Source organism: Leucopleurus acutus (genome assembly GCF_964270905.1).
Source record: "Leucopleurus acutus genome assembly, chromosome: X".
NCBI classification, from domain to species: Eukaryota; Metazoa; Chordata; class Mammalia; order Artiodactyla; family Delphinidae; genus Leucopleurus; species Leucopleurus acutus.
The window spans coordinates 18,616,048-18,632,724 of record NC_139148.1 but is presented as its reverse complement, the minus strand read 5'-3'; positions in this window follow the sequence as shown (position 1 = coordinate 18,632,724).

The following is a 16,677-nucleotide window of genomic DNA, read 5'->3' as shown; positions in this document are numbered from 1 at the left end:
TGACATTTTTTTTCTTGAATTCCATATATATGTGTTAGCATACGGTATTTGTCTTTTCTTTCTGACTTACTTCACTCTGTAGGACAGACTCTAGGTCTATCCACCTCATTACAAATAGCTCAATTTTGTTTCTTTTTATGGCTGAGTAATAGTCCATTGTATATATGTGCCACATCTTCTTTATCCATTCATCAGTCAGTGGACACTTAGGTTGCTTCCATGTCCTGCCTATTGTAAATAGTGCTGCAATGAACATAGTGGTACATGACTCTTTTTGAATTATGGTTTTCTCAGGGTATATGCCCAGTAGTGGGATTGCTGGGTCATATGGTAGTTCTATTTTTAGTTTTTTAAGGAACCTCCATACTGTTCTCCATAGTGGCTGTATCAAGTTACATTCCCACCAACAGTGCAGGAGGGTTCCTTTTTGTTCACATCCTCCCCAGCATTTATTGTTTGTAGATTTTTTGATGATAGCCATGCTGACCGGTGTGAGGTGATACCTGATTTTAGTTTTGATTTGCATTTCCATGATGATTAGTGATGTTGAGCATCCTTTCATGTGTTCGTTGGCAATCTGTATATCTTCTTTGAAGAAATGTCTGTTTAGGTCTTCTGCCCATTTTTGGATTCGGTTGTTTGTTTTTCTGATATTGAGCTGCATGAGCTGCTTGTATATTTTGGAGATTAATCCTTTGTCAGTTGCTTCATTTGTAAATCTTTTCTCCCATTCTCAGGGTTGTCTTTTTGTCTTGTTTATGGTTTCCTTTGCTGTGCAAAAGCTTTCAAGTTTCATTAGGTCTCATTTGTTTATTTTTCTTTTTATTTCCATTTCTCTAGGAGGTGAGTCAAAAAAGATCTTGCTGTGATTTATGTCATAGAGTGTTCTGCCTATGTTTTCCTCTAAGAGTTTGATAGTGTCTGGCCTTACATTTAGGTCTTTACTCCATTTTGAGTTTATTTTTCTGGATGGTGTTAGGAAGTGTTCTAATTTCATTCTTTTACATGTAGCTGTCTAGTTTTCCCAGCACCACGTATTGAAGAGGCTGTATTTTCTCCATTGTATATTCTTGCCTCCTTCAAAGATAAGGTGACCATTTGTGCATGGGTTTATCTCTGGGCTTTCTATCCTGTTCCATTGATCTATATTTCTGTTTTTGTGCCAGTACCATACTGTCTTGATTACTGGAGCTTTGTAGTATAGTCTGAAGTCAACGAGCCTGATTCCTCCAGCTCCGTTTTTCTTTCTCAAGATTGCTTTGGCTATTCGGGGTCTTTTGTGTTTCCATACAAATTGTGAAATTTTTTGTTCTCGTTGTGTGCAAAATGCTATTGGTAGTTTGATAGGGATTGCACTGAATCTGTAGGTTGCTTTGGGTAGTATAGTCATTTTCACAATGTTGCTTCTTCCAATCCAAGAACATGGTATATCTCTCCATCTGTTTGTATCATCTTTAATTTCTTTCATCAGTGTCTTATACTTTTCTGCATACAGGTCCTTTGTCTCCTTAGGTAGGTTTATCCCTAGGTATTTTATTCTTTTTGTTGCAGTGGTAAATGGCAGTGTTCCTTAATTTCTCTTTCAGATTTTTCATCCTTAGTGTATAGGAATGCCAGAGATTTCTGTGCATTAATTTTGTTTCCTGCTACTTTACCAAATTCATTGATTAGCTCTAGTAGCTTTCTGGTAGCATCTTAAGGTTTCTCTATGTATAGTACCATGTCATCTGCAAACAGTGACAGTTTTATTTCTTTTCCGATTTGGATTCCTTTTATTTCTTTTTTCTTCTCTGATTCCTGTGGCTAAAACTTCCAAAACTATGTTGAATAATAGCAGTGAGAATGTGCACCCTTGACTTTGTCGTGATGTTAGTGGAAATCCTTTCAGTTTTTCACTATTGAGAACGATGTTGGCTTTGGGTCTGTCATATACGGCCTATATTATGTTGAGGTAAGTTCCCTCTATGCCTGCTTTCTGGAGAGTTTTTATCATATATGGGTGTTGAATTTTGTGAAAGGCTTTTTCTACATCTATTGAGATGATCTTATGGTTTTTATCCTTCAATTTGTTAATATGGTATATCACATTGATTTGCATACATTGAAGAATCCTTGCATTCCTGGGATAAACCCCACTTGATCATGGTGTATGATCCGTTTAATGTGCTGTTGGATTCTGTTTGCTAGTATTTTGTTGAGGACTTTTGCATCTATGTTCATCAGTGGTATTGGCCTGTAGTTTTCTTTCTTTGTGACATCCTTGTCTGGTTTTGGTATCAGGGTGATGGTGGCCTCGTAGAATGAGTTTGGGAGTGTTCCTCCCTCTGCTCTATTTGGGGAGAGTTTGAGAATGATAGGTGTTAGCTCTTCTCTAAATGTTTGATAGAATTCACGTGTGAAGCCATCTGGTCGTGGGCTTTTGTTTGCTGGAAGAAGATTTCTAATCACAGTTTCAACTTCAGTGCTTGTGATTGGTCTGTTTATATTTTCTATTTCTTCCTGGTTCAGGCTCAGACGGTTGTGCTTTTCTAAGAGTTTGTCCATTTTTTCCATGTTGTCCATTTTATTTACATATGGTTGCTTGTAGTCATCTCTCATGAGCCTTTGTATTTCTGCAGTGTCAGTTAATATGTGTCTTGGCCTGTTTCTCACAGGCTTTATCCCATATGGGACTCTCTGTGCTTCCTGGACTTGATTGACTTTCCTTTCCCATGTTAGGGAAGTTTTCAACTCTAATCTCTTCAACTATTTTCTCAGTCCCTTTCTTTTTCTCTTCTTCTTCTGGGACCCCTGTATTTGGAAGGTTGGTGCGTTTTATGTTGTCCCTGAGGTCCCTGAGACTGTCCTCAGTTCTTTTCATTCTTTTTTCTTTATTCTGCTCTGCAGTAGTTATTTCCACTGTTTTATCTTCCAGGTCACTTATCTGTTCTTCTGCCTCAGGTATTCTGCTATTGATCCCATCTAGAGTATTTTTAATTTCATTTATTGTGTTGTTCATCACTGTTTGTTTGCTCTTTAGTTCTTCTGTGTCCTTATTAAACGTTTCTTATATTTTCTCCATTCTATTTCCAAGATTTTGGGTCATCTTTACAATCATTACTCTGAATTCTTTTTCAGGTAAGCTGCCTATTTCCTGTTCATTTGTTTGGTCTGGTCGGTTTTTACCCTGCTCCTTCATCTCCTGCATATTTCTCTGTCTTCTCGTTTTGCTTAACTTACTGTATGTAGGGTCTCCTTTGTACAGGCTGCAGGTTTGTAGTTCCCATTGTTTTTGGTGTCTGCCCCAAGTGGGAATGGTTGGTTCAGTGCGTTGTGTAGGATTCCTGGTTGAGGGGACTGGTGCCTGTGTTCTGGTGGATGAGGTTGAATCTTTTATTTTTGGTGGGCAGGACCATGCCCTGTCGTGTGTTTTGGAGTGTCTGTTACCTTGTTATGATTTTATGCAGCCTCTCTGTTAATGGGTGGAGTGGTGTTCCTGTCTTGCTAGTTGTTTGGCCTGAGGTTTCCAGCACTGGAGCTTGCTGGTCATTGAGTGGTGCTGGGTCCTAGCATTGAGGTGGAGATCTCTGGGAGAGCTCTTGCCGATTGAAATTATATGGGGCCAGGAGGTCTCTTTTGGTCCAATGTCCTGAACTCGTCTCTCCCACCTTAGAGGCTCAGGCCTGACACCCTGTTGGAGCACCAAGACCCTGTCAGCCGCAAGGCTCAGAAGAAAAGGGAGAAAAAAAAGAAATAAAGAAAAATAAATAAATAATGTAAACTGTATAATGTTATTAAGATTAAAATAAACAAATTTAAAAAGTAATTAAAAAAAGAAAAAAAGAAGGGAGCAACCAAACCAACAAATAAATTCACCAGTCGTAACAAGCACTAAAAACTAAACTAAGGTAAGCATAAAAATCACAAAGTAGTCATTTGCAGACATCAAACCCCAAGTCTACAGTTGCTCCCAAATCCACCACCTCAATTTTGGGATGATTCCTTTTCTGTTCAGGCGCAGGGTACATCACGTTCATTGTGGAGATTTAATCCGCTGCTCCTGAGGCTGCTGGGCGAAATTTCCCTTTCTCTTCTTTGTTTGCACAGCTCCCGGGGTTCCGCTTTGGATTTGGCCCCGCCTCTGCGTGTAGGTCACCTTCTGGCGTCTGTTCTTTGCCCAGACAGAAGGGGGTTAAAGGAGCCGCTGATTCGGGGGCTCTGGCTCACGCAGGCCGGGGGGGAGGGAGGGGTACGGAGTGCGGGGCGAGCCTGCGGCGGCAGAGGCCAGCATGACGTTGCACCAGCCTGAGGCGCGCCGTGCGTTCTCCGGGGGAAGTTGTCCCTGGATCACGGGACCCTGGCAGTGGCGGGCTGCACAGGCTCCAGGGAGGGGGCTGTGCATAGTGACCTGTGCTCGCACACAGGCTTCTTGGTGGCGGCAGCAGCAGCCTTAGCATCTCATGCCCGTCTCTGGGGTCCGCGCTGATAGCCTCGGCTCGTGCCCGTCTCTGAAGCTCGTTTAGGCGGTGCTCTGAATCCCCTCTCCTCGTGCACCCCGAAACAATGGTCTCTTGCCTCTTTGGCAGCTCCAGACCTTTTCCCGGACTCCCACCCGGCTAGCTGTGGCGCACTAGCCCCTTCAGGCTGTGGTCACGCCACCAACCCCAGTCCTCTCCCTGGGGTCTGACCTCCGAAGCCCGAGCCTCAGTTACCAGCCCCCGCCCGCCCCGGCGGGAAAGCAGACAAGCCTCTCGGGCTGGTGAGTGGTGGTCGGCACCTATCCTCTGTGCGGGAATCTCTCCGCTTTTCCCTCAGCACCCCTGTGGCTGCGCTCTCCTCCGCGGCTCCGAAGCTTTCCCCCTCCGCCACCCGCAGTCTCCGCCCGCGAAGGGGCTTCCCAGTGTGTGGAACGCTTTCCTCCTTTACAGCTCCTTCCCACTGATGCAGGTCTCGCCCCTATTCTTTTGTCTCTGTTTTTTCTTTTGCCCTACCCAGGTACGTGGGGATTTTCTTGCATTTTGGGAAGTCTGAAGTCTTCTGCCAGCATTCAGTTGGTGTTCTGTAGGAGTTGTTCCACAAGTAGATGCATTTTTGATGTATTTATGGGGAGGAAGGCGATCTCCACGTCTTACTCTTCTGCCATCTTGAAGGTCCTCCCCGTGTTTTACTTATAATTGCAGCATACTCCCAGGATGAAAGGTGCACTTAACTGTTTCACATCTATTCCCTTTTATCTTTCCCCTCCCCCCCATGCTACTATTTTGATCAGATAAAGAAAATTGGAAGGTCGGGCAGAGGTAAAGGAGAGATTAAGTTACATTGATTAACTGAAAGGAGAATGCATTAGTTTCTAGGGCTGCTATAATAAAATACCACAAACTGAGTGGCATAAAACAACAGAAATTTATTTTCTCACAATTCTGGAGGCTGGAATTCTGAAATGAATTTTTCAGTAGCACAGTGCTCCCTGTGAGGGCTCTAGGGAAGGATCTGTTCCATGCCTTTCTCCTCGTTTCTCGTGGTTGCTGGTGGTCCTTGATGCTCCTTGGCTTGTAGATGCATCATCCCAATCTCTGCCTCCATCTGCACATGACATTCTTCTCTCTGTATCTCCATGTCCAAAATTTCTTCTTTTTATAAGGACACCAGTCTTATTGGACCCATCCTAATCCATTATGACCTCATCATAGCTTCAACCAACTACATCTGCAAAAACTCTATTTCCAAATAAGGTCACATTCATAGACTCTGGGTAGACACGAATTTGTAGGGGCCCACTATTTAACTCACTGTAGACAGTAATAGTGCAGTACAGAATGCTATCCAGGAGAGAGAGAGAGAGAGAGAGAGAGAGAGTGTGTGTGTGTGTGTGTGTGTGTGTGTGTGTAGTATAGAAGCTAGGAGCAGATTGGGAGGGAAAGAGTAGGTATATCTTTAGTATGTTTATCACTATTTTCTTTGCCCCAGGCTCTGCACTGTTGGGCAGACAATATTTCATTTAACCCTTTCAACAGTCCTGTGCCCCAGGTATTGTTATCTCAAATCTACAGATGAGAACGTTGATGTTTAGTAATGATGTCTAGCAAGGTCACACTGTTATTAAGAGGTTCAACCTGGATTCATATGATTCATGTCTACCTCCAAAGCCCATCAAGTTAAACACTAATCTCTACTGTCTTAACCCTTTTAAGGAAAAGTGTTAGGTTTTAGTGATTGAAAGCATATGAAAGAAAGGGCAAGTCTAAGATGATGCAAGTCTAAGACTGGATAATTGAGGGACTAGCTGGTACTACTAATAAATATTAAAATGAGGAGGTCATCAGAAAGCATGATGTAGCTTTTTTATAGTTTTGGTTGAGAAAAGGAGTAGGTGTGGTAAAAGGTAATCCGGTTTAAAATACACGTTGCCGTAAAGAATCTGAGAAGTTTATTGAGGGTGATCAGGTTGTGGTCTGCGTTATCCCTTAGTTCTACACAGCATCATTTTTCAGTATCCAGTCACTAGGTACTTTTCGTTTGTTTCAGACCCTATAGCAGTCATGAAGCTACCTGCCTTGAGTGCTCCGTACCACCGCAAAAATAATCTCTCTTTTACTCAAGGAATATTTTGCTTCTTTCACTTTGTTAAAATTTATTTAAAATGTATTTATTAGAAAAGGGTAGAAAAAGACATTCCCCACGTTTGTGTTTGCTTTTCCTAATAAATATGTGCAGCTGGATCTAGCTTCAGCCATTTGTTCATGTCTAATCAGAAGCCACTGTCCTCAATTTAGCTTTGTTTTGGCCATTACATGCTGTTTTCTCTGCTGTATTTTAGCTGATTGTGCCTGGGTGAGTCACTCTTCAGGTGACTTTTTTATCAAGGCTATTTATAAAAACCAACAACTACCACAGAAAGAGTATGGGATTGGCTTGGTATGTTTTTTAAAAAAATTATTCTCAAGATTAGATGCAGTGACCCTAGCCTGAAAATGCTAATGGAAACATTGTACAAATTTTTCATGTTGTTTAAAACACAAATAAACTGCAAGGTATCCTTAATAACTACAAAAATTATAGACAGTGGATTTTTAATGCTTGCAAATGTACTTAATTTTTCTTGTTGGTACTTATATTTTACTGTATAAAATAAGATTTAATGTCTAATATTAGAGCACATTAAAAGTAGTATTTGGGGCTTCCCTGGTGGCGCAGTGGTTGAGAGTCCGCCTGCCGATGCAGGGGACGCGGGTTCGTGCCCCGGTCCGGGAAGATCCCACATGCCGCGGAGCGGCTGGGCCCGTGAACCATGGCCGCTGGGCCTGCGCGTCCGGAGCCTGTGCTCCGCAACGGGAGGGGCCACAACAGTGACAGGCCCGCGCCCGGCAAAAAAAAAAAAAAAAAAAGTAGTATTTGGCCATGTAATATTGCTTGCAATTCAGAATATTAAGAGAGTCCCTTACCATTTAAGAAAAGGTAGGAATATTATTTTTATTTAAAATATGCTTCAGATAACCATTTTATTATATATATATAATGTGTGTGTGTGTGTGTGTATATATAGATATATATATATTATAGGTAGATAGATAGATGACAATTCCAGAATTTGTTCTGGGGACATAAGTGAGTACTAGTCACGTATGGAGTGCTTGCTCATATTCTGTTCATTTGGAGGGGGTAGATTTGAAAAAAAAAAACCCTATTTTCCATAGATGTGACTACAGGGTTTATCTTTTTCCCTATAATCTCTGCTTATTTCATAACATTTCTTATTTGCTGCTTTCTTTTTTTCTAATTATTAATTTACATTGAGCTCCTGGAGAAAAGATATTGATGGTTATTTTCCAACCGTGATATTAGAAGCAGTTTGCAGTAGCTAGGAACCATATCAAATAAGTGTGCTGTCTCTAAAATGAATGCTTCAAATATGATTTGAATTCTTTTCATAGAACATAAGGTTTTATTGAATCAGATATATATAATTTACAGAATCAGCTAAAAAGGATTTGGCATATTGGTTTATATATTCCTTAATGATTCTTTACAAATTTGTGAATTTATTTAAATATATATACATATAATCATTTCTTATTTTTCACCAGTGCATGAGAATATACTGAAACTCATACTGAGTATGTAATCTTATAATGGTGATATTTGGAAATAGGTTTTTAAACTGAACATCTTCTTTTTCTAAGAATATAATTGATCAGGGTACTGTATTCTGGTTGCTTATGCAAATTACTATGAGGTAAAATACAGTTGGGAATAGTTTATAATTCCAATATAAAGCTGACTAAAATATTCATTATTATGACAAGTTTATTTTCATCTTCTGGAATTCTGTTTAATCAGCAGAAGAGTTGTGGACATAAGAATAAATAACATTATGGTCATTAATAGGGGGAGTAGCTTCCAACTGCATGATTTATGGGTAGAAATTTTCTTACCATGGTTACAAATTTTTGAGAGGGACTCATAGTGTATTCCAGGATGTGGACTGCTTTCCCTCTGAACTTTCTTTGAGCCACTCCCCTCCTTCCTTTACAAGGTGATGTGGCTAGGGAGGTGAGTCTTACTCCTCGTTCAGCCAGGTCCAGCCCATATTCCCTCAGAAGATGTTTCTCATTCATTCCCCATGAACCATTTTATTGAGAAATACTGTGCTAGGTGCTAGATATACCAAGATGAATATTAGAGAGTCATAACTCCAGGTGCTCACAGATATAGGGAGTACATGCTGATGATAATTATAATAATATGATAGGCATTCTTCAGAGGGTCTCAGAGAGGTTTCAATAAGATCACACCCGAAAGTGCTGAATTCTTCCAGCAGAGACACAGTGTAACTTAGTATGTGAGAGCCTGAGTTTTGAAGTCAGAAATACTCAGGTTTGAATCTTATTTCCACCACTAACTAGCTGCATATCCATGGGCAAGGTACAGAATCTCCTGGAGCTTCCCTTTTCTCATCTCCTAAATGTAAATACTACTAGATATATCATATGATCGTTCTGAGGATTGAATAAATCCAGGCTGGGTAGTGCTTAGAACAGCACCTAACATATGGTAAATGCTCAAAATTTGTAGCTACTTTTATTGCTATTATTTTTACCAGCTACCTAAAAGCAGCCTTAGGTACTTCAGGCAGTGCCAGTGTAATTAACCCCTCAATCACTGCTCTTCCGAAACCAGCCCTGGGGAAACTAGCTGCACCACCACCAACAACTCATCATCTGCTCATTGAAAAACACTTTTACTCAGTCCTGCACATGTGAGATGAAGACTAAGGGCCAGCAGTTACTGTCTAATCAGCTTATGAAGAGTTGTTTTTCACTGTTCCTTGGGATGAAAATATATACACCAAGAAATGTCTATAGATCAGGGCTTAGCAAAACTTTTCTGTAGAGAGACAGGTAGTAAATATTTTAGACTTTGTGGGCCCTAAGGTCTGTGTCACAGCTATCTGCTGTTGTAGTACTAAAGTAGTCGTAGGCAATATGTAAATGAATGAGTTTGGCTATTTTCTAATAAAACTTTATGGCCTAAGTGGCTTTTTCTAAAAATAGTTTACACACCCTTGTTCAAGAGCATATATAATGGTTGTATATTATTTATATATTATATTAAACTAGGCTGTGAACTCATCAAGGTCTCACTGAGGCCAAGTCTTACTGGTCTCTGTAATACATATATACATACGCACACATATAGTTGGGATTCAGTAAATATTTTTCTGGACAAATAAGTTAATGATGCAAAAATTATTAAATAGCTCAATAAATTATGTCTTGATAAATTATATACACACACACGTAACATCATTATCTTGTCAGTGTAAAAATTAAAATGTGTTATAGGTCAAATTAATATATAAATGAATTTAATTTTCAAAAATAATGGGAGATGACTGAAAATAAGTGACCTTTTTATTGTATTCCTAGAAAGCGATATTGAAATTGCATGTGTTTGTGCATATGTGTATGCATGCATGTGTGTGCGTGTGTTGGAGAGAGAGAGGTTTATAGTTCAAGTCCCCAGGCTAATATAGATATCATGACAGAGCATTAGACTGTGTTCTGAATTTGCAAGCAGTTAAAGCAAAAACCAAAACACGATAGAATATATAATCTGATCAAAAGATACATACCCTTTCTTCATAAGGAGCAAACCTTTTCCCTAGTACTGAAAGAACTGTAATAAGTCCTTATACAGGGAATATTGAGCAACATAATAGGTAATATTTACAGTACTTGGTGTAGAAAAAGTGTTCAGTGGTCCTCATTTCACTGTTTCATATGTGGATATTTGACTAAAGCCAGAGACACAGCATTAAAACATACTTTATTAAAAATAAGCTTTTCGGGGGCTTCCCTGGTGGCGCAGTGGTTGAGAGTCCGCCTGCCGATGCAGGGGACACGGGTTCGTGCCCCGGTCCGGGAAGATCCCACACGCCGCAGAGCGGCTGGGCCGCTGAACCATGGCCACTGAGCCTGCGCGTCTGGAGCCTGTGCTCCGCAACGCGAGAGGCCACAACAGTGAGAGGCCCGCGAACCGCAAAAAAAAAAAAAAAAACCTTTTCGGAGAACTTTTATTTCAGAATTATTTCTACCCCATATCCAGTAAATAAGAAAGGTCTCAAAAGATAGACCATATTGTGGTTCATCACTGTACCTCACTATGTCCAGGTCTCTAAGAGACCACCAACTTATTAGTCAATGAATAAAAGCCTTTCTCCTGGACATTAATTATGATAAAATTCCATTGCATATACATCAAACAAAGCACTTTTCCATGTACTACCTCATTAGATCTCTCAACAACCCTGGCATTATTTTCATCATTTTATAAGTTTATTTTAAAAGAAATTACAGAGATGAGACAGCAAGTGTGTCAGCCCCAGGTAAAAGATAATAAATGCTGGAGTTCACATTCTAGACAGGTGAGTAGCATCTTCTGAGACTCATTACTCCAGTGTAAAATTTCCGAACTTTTTTTAAAGAGTAAAACATTCTTAAAACTTTGAAACTCAATATATGAAAGAGAGAGTCATTTTGGTTAAATACAAATGGAGTAGATCCCAAGTGGCCCTTAAAGTACTAATGTCCCTAAGATCCTTGGTGCTCAGTTTGAAAACCACTGGTCTGTATCAGTGAAGATGCAAAGTCTTCCACTTTGGAGATAAATAAGCACAATTTTTAAAAAGTTTTTTGTGGGACCTAGGTTATTATTTGCTTTCATTTTTAGTATAAGATCCCAAAGGATTAAATTACATGGTCTGTCTACAAATATACCTGATGATTCTTGCTTGAAACTTATGCAAATGTATTCAAGAAATATTTTTTTATTAGTGAAATACTATTCTTATCTACCAAATTATTGAAAACCAAAAGGATTTAGGCATGATTAAAAGGCCACGTATATTTATGCACATATGTACACACACACACACACACACACACACACACACACACACACACACACACACACATTCAGCACAACTAAAACACCTGTATTACCTATTTGCCTTTATTGAAACTTGGCTGTCTTCAGAGGATGTAGATCACTAAATTCCTGTAAAACAAACCTTTATTACCCTCCTCCAGTATTTTAGGGCAGGTATCTCACCTTTCTCTCCATTTGCAATTACAGCTAATGATGCTCCCCCTACTCTGTTCTTTAAAAGAATTGTTTCCTTGAGGAGCCCCCCACCATAAGGCCTTCACTGCCTTCTTGTTGCTCCTCCTTTAGATTTCTTGGTCACTCTCTTTCATTCACTGAAAAACTTCTCATCTGGTTTGTATTCCTTCTTCACACTCAAACTGCTGTTATCATTCTTGGCAATTTTAACATCAATGTAACCAAAAACTCTCTCTGAATTCTTTGACTTGTCCCCATTCCACATCAGCCTGAACCAGGCCCTCAAAAACTGCACTAACTTCAACATCAAAAATGCAAACATGCCACTCTTCAACATAGCCTTCTTTCCTTTGAAGTTCTTCTCTCTAATACTCACATTAAAACAATTATTACCTCCAATCCATTGTTTCTATTGATAGTTCTTTATCCACCCTTCCTCTTTTCATCAATTTCCTTCGTGATTATCCGAATCTCATTGGTCTCCCCTTTAAAATACCCAGGTTCGTTGTTTCATCCACTAGAAAATAAACCCCATGAGGGCAGATATTCTCTACTCTGTTTTTACCATTGATATGCCTCATACCTTGTAAAATGCTTGGTATAATAAACATGTATGTATATCATTCATATTTGTATGCGTGTGCTTGTGAGAGGGAGAAAGACGGAAGAAAAGAGGTGCATGCATGCTATATCTCTATGCTTATGTCAGAAAATTTAACAACCAAAATCCTCTTCCATTGCCCTCTGATATTTTAACTGAATAGCTCTTAAAAGATTATGGCATCCAAGCTACAGTGATACCTTTTCGTTTCAGGAAAAGTGCCAGGTCATCAGGTTATCATGCAGAAGAGACAGAGAAATTATTCCTAGTTTTCTGTAGAAATCAAAACCACTGAATATAATATCCCAGAGTAAGAATAATAAGCCTATAATGTACTCACCGAGCTCTGAAATTGCATTCATTTGGAGCATTAATTTTCCAGAATTATTTCACTTGGTTCTAACATTAATAAAAGTGCATTACCTGTTTTAATAATTTGGGAGGAAAAACGAATTAGTCTGCCTTCTAATCTGCACATGGAGTGTGTGAGCACTGTGGAGCATATAAGTGAATCTCACAATGATGAAGTACTCCGCTTACAGGGAATTCAAGTAGAAATGAAAATCTGAGGCAACTAAATTTTCTTTAAATGTGAACACTGTACTTTAAGAGTATATTATGATTTTTTTAATCTTGAATTGGAGCTGTTTAGATGGCCTATTCTGTTTCCAGAAACCTGCTTAAAGATCTTACTGGAGAATACAGGTCAATAAAAACCCCAAAACAAAGTAGATGGTGGTGACTTATAAATATATGGAAGACAGCCAGGTTCTGTGAAGCCAAAGCAATAAACAGGTTTTAAGAAAAAGCAAGGGATGGACCTTGGAGGTCCCCCCAAACCAGTGGTTAAAAATGGAGCTGGAATCCATAAAGGTCAGCATCAATCTAAATCAAACTAGCCTCTCTTACATTTCTCAAAAGTGGGAGAGGTAGAAAAGTATTTGGTTTGCAAAGGGCTTCCTGTCAGACTGCATCCTGAGTTACAGAGAGGCTGTAATGATGTCAAGAAAGTAAGTAATTAAACAGAATGTCATTTGATAATGTAAAAAGGAAGGTAAAATTTTGCCATGAAAATAAATTTAATCGGTAGTTCTTATTGGTTCAGAAATCTAATCTCAGCCTAGTCAGTCATGAAATATCTCCTTGGTCCTCCTAATGAAAACACATGTAATTACTTTCTTTTCCTCACACAAAAAAAACTTTGTGAATATTATATTAGATATTCGTAACTGTATTTCTTACTCATTTTAGCTTCATTAACATCATTAAACCTGAGATGCACTTTGTCCAAGTGAAAGAAAAAGGAAATATGTATTCAGAATAGAAAACTTTTTCTGGCCTGTTACTGTCATTTCTTCTTCATAGTCTCAAATATGCTTCCAGTTCTTTTTACAACAGAGGTTCATAGAGGGATTCAATATTCTATAATTACCCTAAACTGATAGCAGAATTTCGGGTGCATATGTATTTTCCCATTTGGAAAGAAAGTCCATAACTTCCATCAAATTCTCAGAGAGGTCCATGACCTGAAAAAGATTACGGAGCATTACTGCTGAGAATCCTTTAAGACTCTCCAAGACAACATGGTGAAATCAGCTACATGTGTCTTTACTACATCCATTTCCCCTGTGCTTGGCTTTCCTCAAGTCCACAATTCTCCTGTGAGCTCTGCTAAATTTCCTTTTTAAAAATGCATTCTTTAGTCTTGGTTCATCATAAGGAGGATGCTACTGATAACAGCTTAAAAGGTTAACTGTGCTATTTTTAATAAGTTATCTGGGTGTTAAAGAATGAAACTCCTATGTCATATTTCAAATAGTAATCCATTTGAAGGGAACATTTTATAGGTAGAAACCTATTGTCTCTACCACAGAGAGCAGACTTTTATTTTTTAAACAAAACAAATATTATCAGCCTTACATATGCTCTGTTTTGTGTTAAGTTCTAATAAACCATCTTATCCAGTATTCAGTCAGTTCTAAATGTAATATGAATTCCTGGAACAAGGTCACTTGATAGAAGTAAAATAAAATTCAGGGGTACTTCTTGTCCAAGAAGCCTTAATTGTTAAGTTCCATTTTGTACTTTTTCATTGAACAGCCATTTCATACCCTATGCTATCTAAATGAGATGCTAACAAAAAATAAAATTACTGCTATATGAGCTTTTCCTTTTTGTAAAACATAATAACCAGTCTTTTATGTGTATTTATCAAATGCTTATTATGTGAATTATATGAAAAATTATCAAGGTCCAATGAGATAAATGATGTGAATGTTTTGTAACCTCGTAATACCACTTCAATATAAAAATTAGATAGGGTAAAGAAGAAATAGTATATAACAGACGCTGTTGGCACCCATCCAGATTCTCTTTACCATACCAGTCCAGCCACCCAATGACTGCTGTGGTGTTGGCTGCTACGGCTCATGTATCCCATTCTCCAGAGGTTCGCCCCATCTAGAAAAGCCTAGGAAGGTATGCCTCCATTTCCCAAAGTGGTTTTTGGCCAATGTCTTACTAATATGGAGATATAAAAGTTCAGGATCCTTGCTTCAAGGTGGGAAAAACTTGGTGTTACAATTTATGCTCCAGAGCTCCCTGTAGGATCAGGGTCCTGAAAGTGTACCTTTGCTTAGCGCTTTCCTCGGCCATCTTGCTTCCCTCACTCCCTTACAGGTTTCTCCTGGGAACATTTCTTCAGGAAATCACTTGCTAAAGAATCCTCATCTTAGGCTCTGCTTCTAGGGGACTTGACTTAAGATAGAGTAGAAGCAGTGTCTTAGGATCTGTTCTTTTATAAACTACTCTTTTTATTATATAATAATTATAGACTCACCAAACTATGTATTTGCAAAGGACCTTAGAATTGATCAACTTTGCCTCTTTCAAATGGGGTAATGAGGCCCACTAAGCGACTTAAACAAAGCCCCCAAAATAGTTTGGGACATAACCTAAACACAGGTTTTTTGGTTTCCAGTGCAGTGGTTTTCACATAATTATTACAATTAGGAGTATTGTTCCATTTATGAACTTATAAATGAACAGAATGGCTTTTTATATAGATATAAATCAATTTATTAAATGTTCATTCAGCAAAGGGTTATGAAACAAAGTCAAACCATTCACATTTGCAATGTTTAGTAATAGTCCTGAAAACCTATCTCATTCATCATTGGTAGTACCCTGTTCCTCCTCCTCCTAAGTAAAGATCTCATTCCATCAGCCTCAGAAATTGTAATGTTTTTCAAAGAATATATAGATATTCTTAGACTGAGTGAGGACTGATTTCCTACATAATGAGAAGATACTGAGTCCTGTAGAAATGCAATTATTACGCAAAGTATGCCTACTTGTATGCTGGTATACAACTTTTAGAATTTATCTTTCTCTTAAAATCACTTTCTGAGAAACCTAAAATGTCAATGTTGATACCTATTAACATCACATTTGTTTATTAAATAAAGTCAAAAACAAAGTGTTTGACCTTGCTGGGTACAGATACTGAAGGAAAAGCTTTTTATTTCCTACAAGACAACATTTCTACACCTTCAGCATCCCCTGAGATGAACCTGTGCTGCATCTTATCATTCTGAGTGTTAGAGATGTTCTTGGTAAAGCAATCTATTTTGGCAGGTAAATAGTTAAAGGCTAAATTTCTGCTCCTGTTCTTCTATAAATGTGGTAAAGTTGGGGCCTTAAGGAATCACAGAGGGTGCTCCCTAGCAGAGGCAAAGTGGCTCTAGTAGCTGACCACCTAGGAAGGCCAACAGACTGATTGAAAAGGCTTGCCTCTGCAGGGGGAGCTCTTAAAAGTAGGCCTGGACAAGAAGAGAAAGTGGTGAAGGGCAAGGGGAGCAAGGGCAGGAGAGAAGGTGCTTTCCAATTTCAGGCACAGCACACAGTCACAACAAGCTAGAAAAGTAAGTCAGTGTGGGCTGGTGAGTGCTAAGAATGAAAAAATTGCTCAGCAGTCCTTAGTCACAGAGCAATGGCAGAGAATCAGAGAGCCAACCTGGGAATTCCCAGGATGCCCTGAGCTCAGATGAAAGCAAAACTAGTCTGGTTGAACTAGGTAGGAGGAGTAGGGAATTGAAACTTTTGAATTGCTAAGGTTTTATAATTTCTCTTCAATTAAACTGCCAAAATTATCAATTTATGTATATTCCATTTATGGGAAGAGCTTTCCTCCACTATCTGTACCCTGCAAGGTCAAAGCCCTGTTTCTCCTTTGCTTTATCTCACACACTTAATGAGATTTCTCTAACAAACTCTGAGGTTCATATATCAAATGTTGATGGTAACACTTTAGGTTTCTGTGAACTGGGCAAAAACAATCATCACATCAAAAGAACAAATTCTAAAGGTCTTATTGTAGCACAGAATCATGATTACATAGATATTAATAGATAGCATTTCAAAAATTTTGAGGCTTGATGAATGAGGGGGGATATAAAAGATTAACAAGACCAAGT